The sequence below is a fragment of the Rhipicephalus sanguineus genome, chromosome 1 (genome assembly GCF_013339695.2).
Source record: "Rhipicephalus sanguineus isolate Rsan-2018 chromosome 1, BIME_Rsan_1.4, whole genome shotgun sequence".
NCBI classification, from domain to species: domain Eukaryota; kingdom Metazoa; phylum Arthropoda; class Arachnida; order Ixodida; family Ixodidae; genus Rhipicephalus; species Rhipicephalus sanguineus.
In genome coordinates, this window is record NC_051176.1 from 327,161,896 (window position 1) to 327,178,893 (window position 16,998).

Sequence of the window (16,998 nt, forward strand, 5' to 3'; positions counted from 1 at the left end):
CTTTAAAAATTCCGGGATGTGCTATTTCTGATCAAACGAACATAAAGCACCGTGCCGAGGAAGTTTTGATAAGAGTGCATTATGAAAAAAAAAAGTGCAGCAGTGCAGAAACCGAACCCCTCCTGTTTACGCGCTGGCAACTCCAAAAAAAGAACTGTTTGTCGGAACACAGCAAAATATTTGCAAATTCATTGCAACGATGGCAATAATAAGGAGACAAGAAATAGAAAATGAAACAGTCAAGTAATGATGCCAATCATTTTTGATGGCCTATTTTTTACGTATCGCAAGATAAGATGCACCTTACCTACCGCACGCCGATTCGCCCGTGCGTTCGGCTGCTGGCGTTCCGAATCAAGACGACACACACAACTTCTATTACGTATGTCAACCAGTTGAACAGCAAGCACGGTGCGCAAACAAGCTATGCGTCAGAGATCAGTCGAAGTACGCAATGTTGAATGTTCTCGATGTTGTTCGATAACGTTCTCGAGTGCAGTGAACCTGAACACCGACTGCAAAGCTAGCGCAAAAAGTCAAGATTCACCAAATGTCGAAGTAAACGGCATCTCGCACGATGTCACTGCGCTAATGCAACTATGTTTACAGCTCCGGACTTAGCGAACACGCCCGGGCGTGACACGTAAAGATACCGATGATGCCATGCAGAAAGTTCGCGAGCACATGGCAACATTCGCCGTACGTTTCATTAGTTACACCGCTAACCGCGCACTCGATCCATACCTGTCGATGACTCGAAATCCCTTCTAATATACTCTTGAAGAAACACACACACATAATGCCGTTCTGCCGAGCGTAACACGGCACTGAGGCTAAAAGATCGGTCACTTCTCAACACACGCTAGCAACGCGCCGGACGGTCTGGAAGGGACATGGCCGCCGTCACCTAATGTTGCCCGCGTGCAGCCTACCTTTGCGGTACTCTGATTTTCCAGTGACTCTAGTTTCGCCCCATTTGGCCACAGCTCGCGTGCTCCGTTTTACTTTTGGGGCACCTGTACATGAAATGCATGCCATGGTTGTCATGTTACCACTCGTCATTTATGTTCTTCGTACAGTCACGTGACGCAATGCCAGTTTTGGCGTATAGCAGGCAAACGAAACGTCCGCGAGCGCACCATGAGTGTCTCATGTAAATCGTGTGCAAGATGAGAGGCATATTGCCACGCCCACTTCTTGTCTTGTTTTGATATATTCGGGTTTGACCGGCAGGGACTGTTATCAACGCTCGACGCTCTCCGCGAAGTAGTGTTCTAAAGCGTCGCGATTGTAGTAGATCGGTTTGTTAAGATTGCGCCCCGCACGCGAATGTTCCAGCTTTGTCTAGAGATTACGCCGCCACCAGCGATATTGCTGGAAAGTTCGATAGCGCCTGTATGAAAGCCGACGCGCGTGACCGCTTGTCAGTTGATCGACGGTCGACGTTCTGTCCGCCGCTATCAGTGTATTGCTGTAGTTTGACTTTTAGTTTCTCAGCCATAAGTTCGGCCAAATAAAGAGTTTCATCTCGGACGTGTTCACTGCTGCCTTCGTCGACGTCACGACCACGTGAAATCTGGTGGAGGTGCTGTTTCTTCATGATCCGGACGCCCCCGTCAAGCCCTGAGCCGAGCCCACACCGTCAAGAAGACACCGACCAGCGGGCCAGCCGCAGGCAGCAAGGTCTCCCACCGGAGTACGGGCCTCTACCCGACCATGCCCACCACATCAGCGACGGCGACAGCACCCATGGTGCCTGCACCTGTGCTGCTACATCGGCCGAGGGAGCCACCTACCTTCCGTGGGTCACCGCTCAAAGACCCGGAAAGTTGGCTTGAAAGGTACGACCGCGTCGCCCTTTACAACAACTGGAATGATAACGACAAGCTACGGAACGTGTACTTCGCCTTGGAAGACACCGCTCGAACATGGTTCGAGAACCGAGAGGCCACGCTCACAACCTGGGACCTCTTTCGCGCCGCTTTCCTGGACACGTTCACGAGCGTCGTCTGGAAGGAAAGAGCCGTAACTCTGCTAGAGACTCGAGTACAGCTGCCGAACGAGAACATCGGCATGTACACTGAAGAAATGGTTCGCCTTTTTCTCCATGCTGACCCCACTATGTCCGAGGAGAAGATCCGCTTCCTAATGCGAGGAGTAAAGCAGGAACTATTTGCCGGCCTTGTTCGTAACCCACCTAAGAAGGTCGCGGAATTCGCCTCGGAAGCCACAACGATCGAAAAGGCGCTTGAAATGCGTACGAGGCAGTACAACCGCCGGATTCCCACGACGACCTACGGGGAGGTTCAAGCGCTGCAATCCGACGACCTGCAAGACACGATCAGAGCTATCGTGCGGGAGAAGCTGCGAAAACTGTTGCCGTCCTCGCAGCCGAAGTAGACTCGATTACTGACGTCGTGCGCCAGGAAATACAGCAATCCCTGCGAGCACCTCAACTAGTGCAGCCTGAGACACAAGGGATCAGCTACGCCGCTGCAGTCCGCCGCAGCGCTCCTCCTCGCCCGCGTCAAGACGCCGCGCCGCCGCAGCAGTCCTGCCGTCAGGCACCACCGCCGCCGCCACCGACGTCATATCGCCCGCCAGCCGGCCAGCGATACACGCTAAGGAGGACCGACGTTTGGCGCGCCCCTGACAACCGCCCGCTCTGCTACCACTGCGGGGAGGCCGGCCACACGTACCGCCGCTGTCAGTACCGACAGATGGGGCTTCGAGGATTCGCCGTCTACGTGCCGCGCCCAGAGCCAGGCGAACGGCCTCGCGCCATCGACGACTACCTCACCGGAACACAGTGGCAAGAACGACGACCTTCACGCTCGCCGTCGCCCGGCCGCTACATGTCACCGCACCGCCGGCCGTACACTGGCCCAAACCGGGGCCGGTCGCCTAGCCCGTATCCGGAAAACTAAGGGCAGCAACCGGTGGAGGTGCGGTTGCTCTACGACGAACTACCGAAGATCCTCCGCCGAAGACGACGACGTCGCGACGAAACCTTCAGAACACGACGCGAACCAGACAGACCCCTGACGACGAGATCTTGCGGACCGAAGAAGACCCGACGACGCAACATGGAAGCAGCGGAACAAACCGACGCAGCCGTGACCCGACGCCGAGACCCAACCGCATTGCCAGACGACGAACTCCGAAATCCGCACAGCTGGAGGCCATCTGATAACGCCGATTGGTGTCTGCACGGCGAGAGTCACCATCAATAACCGGACTTATCCTGCGAGCTTTGTAATCCTACAAAACTGTTCCAGGGATGCAATACTTGGAATGGACTTCCTAAGTGAACACGGCGCCGTCATCGACCTGAGGTCGGAGTCGATAACACTAACCTCAGATAAAGCGCTCCCGCCCCGCGCGACGCCAGGGAACCATGCATTGAATGTGATAGAAGAGCAGGTGACCATTCCGCCGCGGTCAAGCGTCATTATTTCCGTCGGCACCGAAAAAGCTGAAGACATCGAAGGTGTCATCGAGAGCGATCAGCGTTTGCTGCTAGACCGTGACGTTTGCGTCGCAAGGGGCATTGCTCGGTTGCATGAAGGAAAAGGCGTGATGCTAACGAACTTCAGCCAGGAATACAGACACCTGAGCAGGGGCACGACGATTGCATACATCGAATAAATCTTGGCCGTCAGCGATGCGTTTGCCTTTTCAGATTCTGACGAAGCTACGACGACGATCCCTGAGCCACCCTTCGACGTAAACCCAAGTCTTCGCGCTCGCCAACAGCAACAGCTTCGACGCCTTCTGCAGGAATACAGGGACTGTTTCTCGTCGTCATCGCGGGTCCGACAAACGCCCCTTGCTAAGCACCGCATCATAACAGAAGAAAATGCTCGACTACTCCGTCAGAGTCCCTACCGGGTTTCGACGCGGGAACGGGAGGCCGTTCAGAAACAAGTCGATGAAATGCTACGCGACGACATCATCCAGCCGTCCAACAGCCCGTGGGCGTCTCCCGTGGTGTTAGTGAAGAAGAAGGATGGGACCCTACGTTTCTGCGTCGATTATCGTCGCCTGAACAAAATCACAAAGAAGGACGTGTACCCTCTCCCACGGTTAGACGACACCCTGGATCGACTCCACAACGCGAATTACTTTTCGTCGATGGACCTCAAGACCGGCTGCTGGCAAATTGAAGTCGACGAGAGAGACCGAGAAAAGACCGCCTTTATAACACCGGACGGCCTGTTCGAGTTCAAGGTCATGCCTTTCGGTCTTTGCTCGGCACCTGCGACTTTCCAACGAGTCATGGATACTGTATTAGCTGGCTTGAAGTGGCAGACTTGCCTTGTTTACTTGGACGACGTCGTTGTGTATTCCTCGAACTTCGACGAACACCTCCAGCGACTTCTATCCGTACTTCAAGCAATCAAGAACTCCGGGCTCACCCTGAAGCCAGAAAAGTGCCGCTTCGCGTACGAGGAGCTCTTGTTTTTGGGTCACGTGGTCAGCAAGACTGGAGTACTCCCAGACCCGCAGAAAACAGCTGCCATCGCCGCTTTCCCGCCACCCACCGACAAGAAGGCCGTGCGCCGATTTCTCGGCTTGTGCGCTTATTACAGACGCTTTGTCAAAGACTTTTTACGGATCGCCGAGCCACTAACGCAGCTCACGAAGACCGACGTCGAATTCAGGTGGCAAACAGCGCAAGTCGAAGCATTTCATGAACTGAAACGACACCTGCAGACACCTCCGATACTTGCGCATTTCGACGAATACGCCGATACGGAGATTCACACCGATGCAAGCAGCATAGGACTCGGCGCCGTCCTTGTGCAGCGGACGGGCGGACTAGAAAGGGTTATCAGTTATGCTAGTCGGTCGCTGTCTAAAGCAGAGGTCAACTATTCCACAACAGAAAAGGAGTGCCTCGCCATCATCTGGGCTACGTCAAAGTTTCGCCCCTACCTCTACGGCAGGCCCTTCAAAGTTGTGAGCGACCATCACGCCTTGTGTTGGCTAGCTAACTTGAAGGACCGTTCAGGTCGCCTCGCACGGTGGAGCCTAAGACTTCAAGAATTTGACATTACTGTCGTGTACAAGTCCGGAAGGAAACATTCCGACGCCGACTGCTTGTCTCGTTCCCCCGTCGACCCACCAACGCCCGACGACCAGGATGATAACAGCTTCTTCGGAGCCATAAGTACCGAAGACTTCGCCGAACGACAGCGAGCCGTCCCGGAACTGAAGGGTCTAGTGGAATACCTGGAGGGCAAGACCATCGTTGTCCCAAAAGTATTCAGGCGAGGATTGGCATCATTTTCCTTGAAAAACAACGTCCTCGTAAAGAAGAACTTCACTCCGGCCCGAGGCAGCTACCTTATCGTTGTACCTTCGGGACTGCGACCAGAAATTTTGCATGCCCTGCACGATGACCCAACGGCTGGACACCTAGGACTTTCCCGAACGCTCGCACGAGTACAAGAAAAGTAATACTGGCCGCGCTTTGCCGCCGACGTCACTCGCTACGTAAGGACGTGCCGAGACTGTCAGCGATTTTCATGTTACGATGTCACTTATGTTCGCCATTCAGTCATGTCGCGCAATACCAAATTTGGTACATGCCAAGCTAGCGAAACGGCCGCGAGCGCATCATGAGCGTGGCATGTAAATAATGCCAAACATGACATGCATGTGAAATCGAGTATTGGACGAAATCTCGCCTGGTCGGGATGTAATGGCACTGTAGAAAGAAAAGTGATGATTTTCATGTTACTACCTGTCACTTATGTTCTTCATAGAGAAACGTTTTCTGATGCCAATTTTGGCATATATCCATTCAATTAAACAGCCGCGAGTGCCCCGAGACCATTCCATGTAAATCATGTTGTACCTGACATGCGTGACGTGATATGCACGTTAGAACCTCTGACTTATGTTTGTCATACACTCTTGTCACGCTATACCAATATTCATAATATCAATTTTACGAAACGGCCGCAAGAACACCAAGACCGTGGCATGTAAATCATGCCGTTCATGCGATGCATGTCATGATTTTCATGTTGTGACCTGTCATTTATGTTCGTCATACAGTCATGTTGTGCCCTGCCAATTTCTGCATACATCGCATTACGAAACGACAGGTAGGAAAGGGGATTTCACACAGTCTCTTCGCGTTGAGAGCGCAGCATGTAGAAGGGTATACGAGCCGCCCGCTGATGCCTGTCGAGATAGCGATTTTGATTTATTTGGAGTTAGGGCGAAATCATTGCACTGCTGCTGAAAAAAAAAACAAATACTGTTTCCTATTTTTTTGCTTGGCTTAATTATCTGTTGGTTTCATTAGCTGTGTCTAACAAAGAAAAGAACCCCTCGAACAATTCCCTTTCTTTCGTTAAGATTACGACAGGCACTTGCGTTAGCCCAAAAGTAAAAAGCCACTGCAAAAACGTCTAACTTAGTCATTTCATCACTATGCCTCGCTTTTCTAAGCTAAGTTCGTTTCCTTTACGTTGCTGAATTGTAGGTACCTGAGAAGGTCGTAACGAAACCATTGAGAACAGAGAAATAAGTTTCCACCACAATACGCAGACGAAAGTTCGAAAGAGCTTTGTTCACCATAACTTCATCGGGCGTTCTGTGCGTTAGGAGGTTTATAAAAGAATAAAGTAAGAATTACAAACGTAGATCTGAACGATCTGATACGCGCGGAGTGTTTAAACATACACTAAAAAAAGTCATAAAATAAAGAGAAAATGAAACGGCAGCTCAAGATTCCAGTCAAAAACCGAAACCAAAACGAAAGCTCTTTGTTTTATTCCGGCTGCGACATCTTGAGGGAAGCTCTGGAACTAAGTCACGGGCTGACAAAAAAACTTATTCGATGCCAGCAGGAATCGAATCGATGACGGGGCGGTGATGCCCACTGATCTCCACTAGGAAAAGCTGGATGGCGCATCGAGCACGCGGGCGTGAAGCCACCGGAAGCCGCCGTTTTTGTCCCGGAAGCCACCGCCATCACCAGTCAATTGGCCGGCGGGAGAGATTTTTTCTTCTTTTTTTTAAAGGGGCCCTGCAACACCTTTCTTAGTTATATTGGAATAGTCTCATTATTGACGTATGACTCTTCACGAGTCATAAGCCGCAAAAATTTTTCGAATCCGTCAAGTCTAAGTGGTGTTACCAAATTATAGAGATCACGTTCCGCAGCTTTCTCCCTCAACTCAACGCCGCGCGCGCGCGGAAAGCTAGGCAGCGAGTCGAGGGAGGCAGCGCAGAGGAGCGAGGCTCCGCCCAAGAGCGCCGGCGGAGTTTTTTTCTTCATTTTTTTCTCTCTGACGTCTGGGCGCAACCACGTGGTCTGTGCCGCCACTTCCGGTCGGCTTGCGTCGTTCTCGTCGAGCGGAGCCGATATCGCGCGTGCTTGAAAACTGCGCGTCGGTTTGGTAATGTTGGGTGTGCACCTCGAACGCCGTAGTGTTTTCATCGCTCTGCCAACCATGGAAGCAAACCTGCGCGCTCGTTTGGAACGAATGACAGCTGAGATCGGTTTCGGCCCATACTCCGATACACCGCCTCGTAAGACGGCACTGGCAGACGACCCCGAAGCGCCGCCATTACCGGACGCCAGCATTGTTATCGGAGACACGCTGCGCCCGTGCCTCGGTCGGTCGTGAGAACGTGCCGACGATGCAGTTCTCAGCTGACGAGGCAACACTCGAACGGCTGCCACTCTCAACGGCAACCGGCGATGGTCAAAAGCACAGAAATATTCACGTTTTCGGCACTGCGCATGGCGAAGAAAACGGAACCACGCAACTACGAGCAGACGAGCTGTCGGTGAGACCGGAAGTGCTAATATTAATGTTTGTTCGGTGTTTTTAACGCGATAACAGAATATAAACATACATATTATCTACTTATTGAACTCAAAATTAACAACGTAAGTAATAATGAGGGTGTTATCGTGATTATAACATCAGCCAATGGTGGAACTGCCGACAATCGCGTCATATTTTGCGGACTAATACATCATTTGTCGAGAGAAGAGGGAGCGATTTTCAGCTGACTTTGAGAATTTATTGTAATTTCCAGGCCGTGCGGATCGCTGTAATATTTGGCTCGCGTGTTCTCGGGAGCCTCGACTACCGATCGGCAGCGCTTTTTGAGCATGCTCGAAAAGTGTTGCAGGGCCCCTTTAAAGGAATGCCTGCCTGTAGCGCAGTAAACTGTACGAATCGACCGGAAAACTCGTCTAGGGAAGACATTTCACGCGTAAGTACCTCAAAGTTGTATTACTTCTTACGCATTTTGTACATTGCAGCACTCCGCCGTATTCGGACGGTGTCGGCACGGCGTCTGTCATCTTTCGCGTAGTGTTCGTGGGCGTCTAAAGTGATGCGTAATCGCAGAGTTTGTTGTACGCACTAGCTGTACGTTGCAGCACTCCGCAAAAAAAAAAGAAAAAAGAAAAAAAAGAACTCATAACAACAGCTGCCACCCGAATTGCGCGCCTAAGACGTACAGAAGACGCCAGCTTCCGGGACAAACAGCTAGGGGACCTTCCGGTGGCTTCACAAGCGCCCGCCTCGCAGAGCGGGGATGCGCCGTCCAGCCTTTTTAATGGAGGTCTGTGGTGATGCGCGCTTCGAACGTGGGCGATCAGCTCACTCGGCCACGGACGACTTTTTTTTTCATTGTGGGCGAAGCGCAAAAAACATAGACGGAAAAGAGGAGAACGACACAAGACAGGCACAAGACAATGAATCCCCACCATCTAGCCCAATTTTCAGTTTGTTAAGACTTTTTTTTTTGTTTATTTCCAGGCATTAGGAAACACTTTCCCACCGCAGCGCTCTTAGCATACGGTTGAGATTACAAAACTTTCATTTTGACCAGAGCATTCATGAACACCAACACTTCTTCGTCATATGCCAATTTCCGAAACACTTCGCGTAGTCTGCTCACCCACTCGGTAAAGTAAGAGTTCACCGGTCTCGGATTTATGTCACAGTTCCTTACAGCCATGCGGTTTCTCCAAATACTGTGAACACCGAGGAGAAAAAACATGTCATAGCGCACAGGGCCTTGACCTGTAGCTAAAAAACGAATACCGTGTGGCGTGGGCGGTAATTCTTTTTTAAGGATTCTTTGCATAATATCCCAAAAGAAGACCGCACTCCAATAGTCTACAAATACATGTTCTATAGACTCAGGTTTCCTACAAAGTAAACAATCGGTACCCCATGGTAAATACTCCCCTCTTTCTTCTAGCCAAGTTAGAACGGGCAGGGTATTAGTATGCAGTTTAAAAAAGAATGTTTTCTTCTCCTCCTGGCACCATCATTCGTTTCACACGTTTTAGAACATCTTTGCCTTGGCCTTCGCTGTACAATATTAGGTACAAAGGTTCTGGGAACATAATGTCTATCAGATCCGAGTTCAAACGCTTGCGTGTTACAGCACCCAAATGTTCGATGGAAAAGCGGTAGTTTAAAGATCTAAATGCCACAACGACATCGCGTAAAATTTACTCGTTGCATAACACCCACCCTCCCTCATCTAGACAAGAAAGTTGGGCAAGGCATGGCTTAGTCGTAGTTCGATAAGTGCTCTCAAGAAAGGATTTGTCGTGTCACGCAAGAACGAAAATCTAGAGACGAGTTACTTAAGAATAAGTTCGGCAGTTTTAAACCCCCCGGACTTAACTTGCAAAACAAGTTGTTTCTGCTTCTCCTTTGATATTCTGATTGCCACACAAAAACAGCAAATAGTCTATGAAATTTCTTAAGGTTAAATCTGGAGCAGCTAAGGACTTGCATGAGAGAGACTAGCTTGCTCGCCAAGATCATCCTACAAATAGCCGCGCGTGCAAAAATTGAGGGGTCACGTCGTCTCCATTTGTCAGCTTGAGATTTCAATTCCTGAATCTTCCCATTCCATAATTTTTTTGGTGTCTCGATGGGTGCCTAATAGTACACCAAGATAAATCCCAGGTATGCGCGTCCACTGCATGCTTTCAAAAATGCGTGGCGTTGTCTCCCACTGACCATGCCATAAACCGACACATTTGCTGAGGTTTACATTGCTGCCTGTCATGTCACAGAACTCTCGCATAATTTTCATAAAGTTTTAATACTCTCCTTATTAGTGCAGATAACAACAACATCATCAGCGTAAGCCAACTAAGGCATTTCACACCCTTCAAGGCTGAAGCCACGGACATCTGGGCTATCAATAATCTTTTTACACAGCCTCCAGATATATAGCGAACAAAAGAGGTGACAGGGGACAACTCTGACGCACAGAGGAGCGCACTTCAATCTTTTCAGTGAGCTAATGGTTGATAATGAGGTTAGTCGTACAGTTGTCGTATGCCATCTTAACTCCTTCTGTTATTAATGAGCCAACTCCAACATACTCAAGAATAGAAAACAGGAGATCATGACATACCCTACGAAATGCCTTCTCTAAGTCAATTTGCAGCATAGCGACTTTTCTAAAACCTGCATCACAAGTTTCGAGTATGCTGCGAGCCACGTGGATATTGGTAAATATTGATCTCCCTCTTATCCCACAGGTCTGATGCGGCCCTACTATAAGGCAAATAATACACCTTGTAGTCTGCTCGCAAATAGCTTCATGAATACTTTATAATCTACGTTGGTCAGCGTAATTGGTCTACAGCCTGTTACTTTGTTAAGTTTATTCTTATCGTCGCTTTTTGGTATCAAGACTGTGTAAGCCCTTTTGAAAGATGGTGGAAGGCATCCTGCTTGATACGCCTCCTTAAACACCCGTTCTAGTAGCATGGCTATCTGAGGGACAGAAAGCCCTGTAAAAGGCTGCTGTTAGGCCGTCGGGACCTGGCGACTTTCCTGGGTTAAGGTGCGCTATGGCCATTTCAATCTCTTTAGCTGTAATATCTGCTGCTAATCTTTGTTTCTTCGGCGTCTAACCTAGGCAAAGCGGATAAGAAATGGTTCTTATAACCAGGCCTGCTCGGTACTCTTACACCTGAACAGCTCTTTGTAATACTCCTCAAAGGCATGCTTAATATGCTCTGCATCTCCAGAAATTTTCCCTTTATATTCAACCTCAACTATTTCATTCCTCTTAGCATACTTTTTCTCAGTTGCGAAAGCCCGCTTCGTTGGTATTTCATCATTCAAAATCTTTTCCGTTCGAGCACGAACAAGCGTGCCACGGTATTTTTCCGTGTCGATAGCCTGAATTTTATTTTTTGTTTCTCTTATTTCTTTCATAAAGGTACCTGGCGTTGCCGTCTCTGCATCGACGTATTCCTGCAGCATTTTGTTTAGGTTACATTCTTTTTTACGCTCTTCAAAACGTATTTCTACAGCTCGCTCTATGGCGCTCATTTTTACGGCTTCTTTAAACCTCTCCCATCGCTCACCCAATCCTCTATGACAGTTTACGTTTGATTTAGCAATTTTTGGTTACACGCTTTTTATAAATAGATCATCCTTTAAGAGCTTCGTTTTTAATTTCCACGTCTTCCACTTCATTTTAGGTTTTTGCGGTGATCTTTTTCCCAATTGTGAAGGCTACCAAACAATGGTCACTAAAGGTTATGTTAAGCACTTTAATCGTTTCAAAGTGCGACAATTCCTTGAGATAAATAAGCTCTGTTTAACCTTGCATGGCTATTGCCCCGAAAATGCTTATGGTGCCGATAATATCCTCCATTAGCATGATATATCCTCGACGAGGGCTTTTCCTATGCATGGCCTCCCTCAGAAACACTACGCTCTTACCGTCCCAATATCCCTCACGCGAACGATCATCCGAAACGCAATTAAAGTCTCCTAAAATAGTCAGACGTTTATAGATTTGCGTGTATTCCGATATTTCTTTAAAAAAGCCTAGCCGGTCATTCACTTTTGTTGGTGCGTACGCACATAATATTCGGAATTCCAGATTTTCGTGTAATAAATCGCACAGCACGAATCGCCCACTTTGATCACTTATAACTGTTTCTATTACTATACCTAGACCATTCTTTATAAATACACAGCAACCTGCCGTTGTGCCTACAGCATGGCTAACGCATACATCGTAGCGGTCACTAAACTGTGCAACCATACCATTGGTCTGACTCTCGCTCTCTATTTTAGTCTCCTGGACCGCCAAAATGTCTAAAGCTTCCTCTAACAATAGGCGCCGTAGCTGACGCTGCTTACGTCTCAAACTTAGACCTCTAACGTTGAGCGTTCCGACGCGCAATGGAGCTAGTAACATATACATTTCATATCAGCAAGAGTAAAACAACGTAAAGCAGCCAGCTAAGCAACTTTCACAAACCGAGCGTCTGCGTTGGCACGACAGCTTGAACGGGCACCCCCGACGCTAGTCGCGTTGGTCACTGCGTCGCCTCCCCTTCAAAGGTGAGCGACGCTGACCTTTGCGCTATAGCGTGTTTCCCTTTCTTGGCCCGGCCAGACCGGACCTCCATCCACTGCGGCTACAGGCATTGAGCGCTCTCCACCAGCGTCTCCTCAACAGTAGCGTCCACCGTGGTAGCGTCTCTTGGGCACCGCTTGGCAGGCGTGGCCGGCTCCTCTGTGGCCATCTCATCAGGCGTCTCATATGGTGTCTCTGGTTCCACGTTGAAATCCTCGTTCTGCGTATCGCGCCCATGATCCAAGACTTCCTTCGTTCTTCTGTTTTTCTGCTTCCTTCTTCCCGTGGTGGCATCCTCTGTCGACGCGGATGGCGTTACCACCTTTTCCGCGTCAGTTGACGCCTGTTCGGCCTGAGTTCCCGAGGGCGCTGTTAGCTTGTCCGTTACCTCTTCCTCCATCAATTCATGTCCCTCTTCTTCAGGTTGTCCGCTACCAGTAACTCTTGCGTATGTACATACGCAATCTTGTGCTTCGTGACAGGATTCTCGACACTGAGCACACCTTGGCACTCTTCAGGCGCGTCTAATATATCCTTTGCGTCGACAACGAAGACAAATTGGAGCTCTTCTAGGAATAATGACGAGTACAGAGCCACCAAAGATCTTGAACAGATGGGGCAGTGAGTCCGGTGTTATGTCCTCTCGGAGCGTCATCCGCAAAATTCGTGTGGTGGACTCGGCCTGCTCAAATCCTCGCACCTTCCATTCCTCTTGTCGTATCTCTTTCACTTCACCGTAGTGGTCAAAAGTATTCTTCAGTACTTCCCCAGTCACATGAAACGGAACCGTGTGCACTTTCAATGTGATGTCCTGCTGTACAAGGTCAATGACAGCGCAAAAACGCCCTTTCGCCGCTAAGCCACCCGCGTTCACCAACGCTTCCTTTGCTTGACGTGTTAGTAGCTTGATCAGCCACACATGCGTCATTTGGAACGGCCCCATACCGGTTACGTCTTTCAGCACACCGAGTTCTTGCAGCAGCTCACGGAAATCTTCGAGACGGTATGGCCTTCCAGCAACGTCACAGTGTAAAAACAAACACTCCTTCACAGTTTCGGCTCATGGCAAGGTCGGTGGTACGTACCGATAACCTGACGGGGCGTCAGAATGCCTGTTTCCACGACTAGACGCGGCCTCTACGCCTTGTTGCTAGGGGTGGTCGATTAAAAGTTTTAATCGTTAATCGTTAATCGATTTAGGCTTTCATCAATTAATTGCTTTGTATGTGATGTTTGAATCGATTAATCGACATTTTTGACGGGTGCTTTAAAAAAGATATCTCATTGTTTAAGACGCATTGTTTGTGTTTGATCTCGACCGTATTCTTTCTGTCAGACGCACTAGAGATCACATATGCGCATTTGCGCCTTTGTGAGAATTCGCACTTTCGCCCAATGGTTACAGGGGGCCTGTCGTCTTTGGGTGATGTCATGGATAGAAGGGTCGGTGGCCATCATTCATAGATGATTCGGCCGCAGGTCGTATTTTCTCGAAGCCTGCCTCCTCGAGCGCACCGAAATCGGAGGCGTTGTCGGCTACCACTCTGGTCGACAAGACGCACCTAAAATATGCAGCATGACGAAATCCCGCCAAAGGCAAAGCAGAGACGAGGAGGACGAGGAAGTAAGTAAGACGATCGCACTCCTAGAGACACAAACTTTTCTCCGTTTGTACGTTAGATATTGTGGAAGCCCTCGGTAATACTGTAATTGCAGACTGACGCGATCTCTTTTTGAGGTCACCTATGCGAGTTTGCACAGCAACATACTGGCCTCAAACAGACCGCTTATTATTATTATTATTATTATTATTATTATTATTATTACTATTATAACTATTATTATTATTATTATTATTATTATTATTATTATTATTATTATTATTATTATTATTATTGCGTCCAAAACCACAATATGATTATGAGAGACGCCCTATTGGAGGGCTCCGGAAACTTCGACCACCTGGGGTCCTTCAATGTGCACTTAAATCTAAGTACACGCCCCTCGAGCATTTTCGCTTCCACCAAAAAGCGGCCGCTGCAGCCAGGATTCGATTCTGTGGCGTTCGGGTCAGCAGTTGAGCCCCATGACCATTAGACCACCGTGGAGCCCGAACTGTGAGTGTGTCTAATGTATCAGACATTAGAACATAAAAACGAAACAAGGAGACACTTAAGGGCTGTCGTGCCTGGGTATTTGGATCCATCCCTTCTCGGCAACCAAGTTGTTGCTACGATAGGGCAGCGTCGTACCCGGACTCTGTTTGGTAGCGTAGTCGAGTCTCCGGGTTGAGGAACTGATGGCAAAACAATAACAAGTTTACTGGCACTTTTTGTACACTCAATTTACATCGTGACAAGGTCAGAGTTCAGTGACAAGCGAATTGGATGAGCCTGTTACCGAGGGCTCAGAGCCCCATTTCTCACTCAGCACCGTCGTTTTAACCCCTCAGTCTGGCTCCTCCTTCTTGATGACCACCAATCACACACACCACCCCACCCACCATGGCACAGTCCATTTCACTGTCGCTGAGGGGTCGTTGCACTCTTGAAGCAGCAAGGGTCCGGTGGTCGACGGCACGCAGGTGGGGGAAGCAGGACAACAGGTTCCTCGGGCTTGCTCCTCCGATTCTTCCCCGAAGGCAGAAAAGGGTCTGCGGCGACTCCTGTCCAAATATACAGGTCATATCGTTTCGGCAGCATACCAAGCCAAGCCCAGGTGGCCCATTGTCTCGGGTTTGCCGTCCCGGGAACGCCGTTTCCAGGAAAGATGCAGGTGTTCTAGCAGTGTGAGAACGCCTCGCCCGCCGATTCTGATGGCCAGCGCGTCGGCACCGACTGCCAGTCATAACAGGGCTCGTTTTTCTTTGTTAAACACAAAGAAAAACATATATACCCCATAAAGTGGACCGGGGGATGACCACCGCTGTAGCTCAGTTGGTAGAGCATCGGACGTGTTATTCGAAGGTCGCAGGTTCGGTCCCTGCCAGTGGCATGTTACCTTTTCGTCCACTTTCTTCACACTTACATCATAATTACTACAAATAACATCCCCTATAATTTACCTGGCTTTTTTATCTGTTAGTTCCCATTAGAACACATAGCAGTAGACGGGGGCCTCTATAGGCTGGCTGACGTGGGAGTGCAAGCATTAGTTGAAAGCTGCATTCCTCCAGGGTCTGGTAGACCGTTTTCATAATCCGCGAGAGCGCTTTTTTTCGCTGCATGTTCGCCGAACTAAAGGAGGCACCTGTTGTGCTTCAAGTGGAGACGTGGTCGTAGTCGCACGTGCTGGCATTTGTCTATTACGCGTGTTTATATTAAGAGAGCTGCTGAGTCTACATTTTCCGCGTCATAGCGCAAGCAGACTGCACTTGAACACGCTGTTTGTGGAAGTGACTAGGCTAACTGCTATGAAGTGGGCTAACTGCATCGCAGGAAAGCTAGCGTTACAGTCATGAAAAGGGTATATATACGCTATAAGGCGGACATTTGGGCTAGTTGGTATATAGTATACTCAAACAAATATTATTAGCTTACTTGACCCCTTTGTCTTACTATAATATATATATATATATATATATATATATATATATATATATATATATATATATATATATATATATATATATATATATATATATATATATATATTTATGTATACTAGTGGGAAAAGAACCACGCAGACCCCGATAGACTAAGGAATGAAGAAAGAGACTACGACTTTCGTTGGTTTGGCACTGTGTATTTTCACTAACGTTTCGTCTGGTGGTCCAAAGATAAAGTAGTAGTAGTTGTACAAAGTCTGGTCCACCAGACGAAACGTTAGTGAAAATACGCAGTGCCAAACCAACGAAAGTCGTAGTCTCTTTCTTCATTCTTTATATTTATATATATATATATGACCATAAACGACGCCAACGAGCTGCGATCCGCCTGAGTTACTCAAATGACTCGGCGGGCAGCTTCTGGGAAACCAAAGTATTTCGGTTCCGGGGGAAGTATGGTTGCAAAGCTGAAACTTAAAGGAATTGACGGAAGGGCACCACCAAAAGTGGAGCCTGCGGCTTAATGCAAAGCTGACAAGGCCTGGGGTGCAGCCTCACTGGCGACCACAGCCAGCAATGCACTCCCTCACCAGAGCAGGATTGGCCACCCTGGTGTAGTACATGGCCACTACTTCCCACATGAATACACCAATTAACCCTCGGCCCTCAGTCCCCAGCGGCTGCGAAGCAACTGACAAGGCGGCGGTCAGACCTGCGACGCAGCAGAGGGCGCTAAGAATCTCTGGGTCCGGACAGGCCGCCATTGGAGTCTGAACTTGGCAACGTATAACGCTAGAACTTTGTGTAGTGATGCGAGTCTAGCTGTACTATCCGAGGAATTAGAGGGTGTCAAATGGGATGTAATAGGGCTCAGTGAAGTTAGGAGGCCACAGGAGGCTTATACAGTGCTGAAGAACGGACACGTCCTATGCTATTGTGGCTTAGCTGACAGAAGAGAACTAGGAGTGGGCCTCCTTATTCATAAAAATATAGCTGGCAATATAGAGGAATACTATAGCATTAATGTGAGGGTGATATGTATCGTAATTAAGTTT

General features: G+C 48.8%; 1 non-coding gene across 1 annotated transcript; it reads left to right on the plus strand.

The window, feature by feature from the left end:
* Positions 1-15,317: 15,317 nt before the first annotated feature.
* On the plus strand, positions 15,318-15,390 carry Trnat-ugu (transfer RNA threonine (anticodon UGU)). Its single transcript has one exon. It is a non-coding gene; the product is annotated as a tRNA-Thr (tRNA).
* Positions 15,391-16,998: the final 1,608 nt, after the last annotated feature.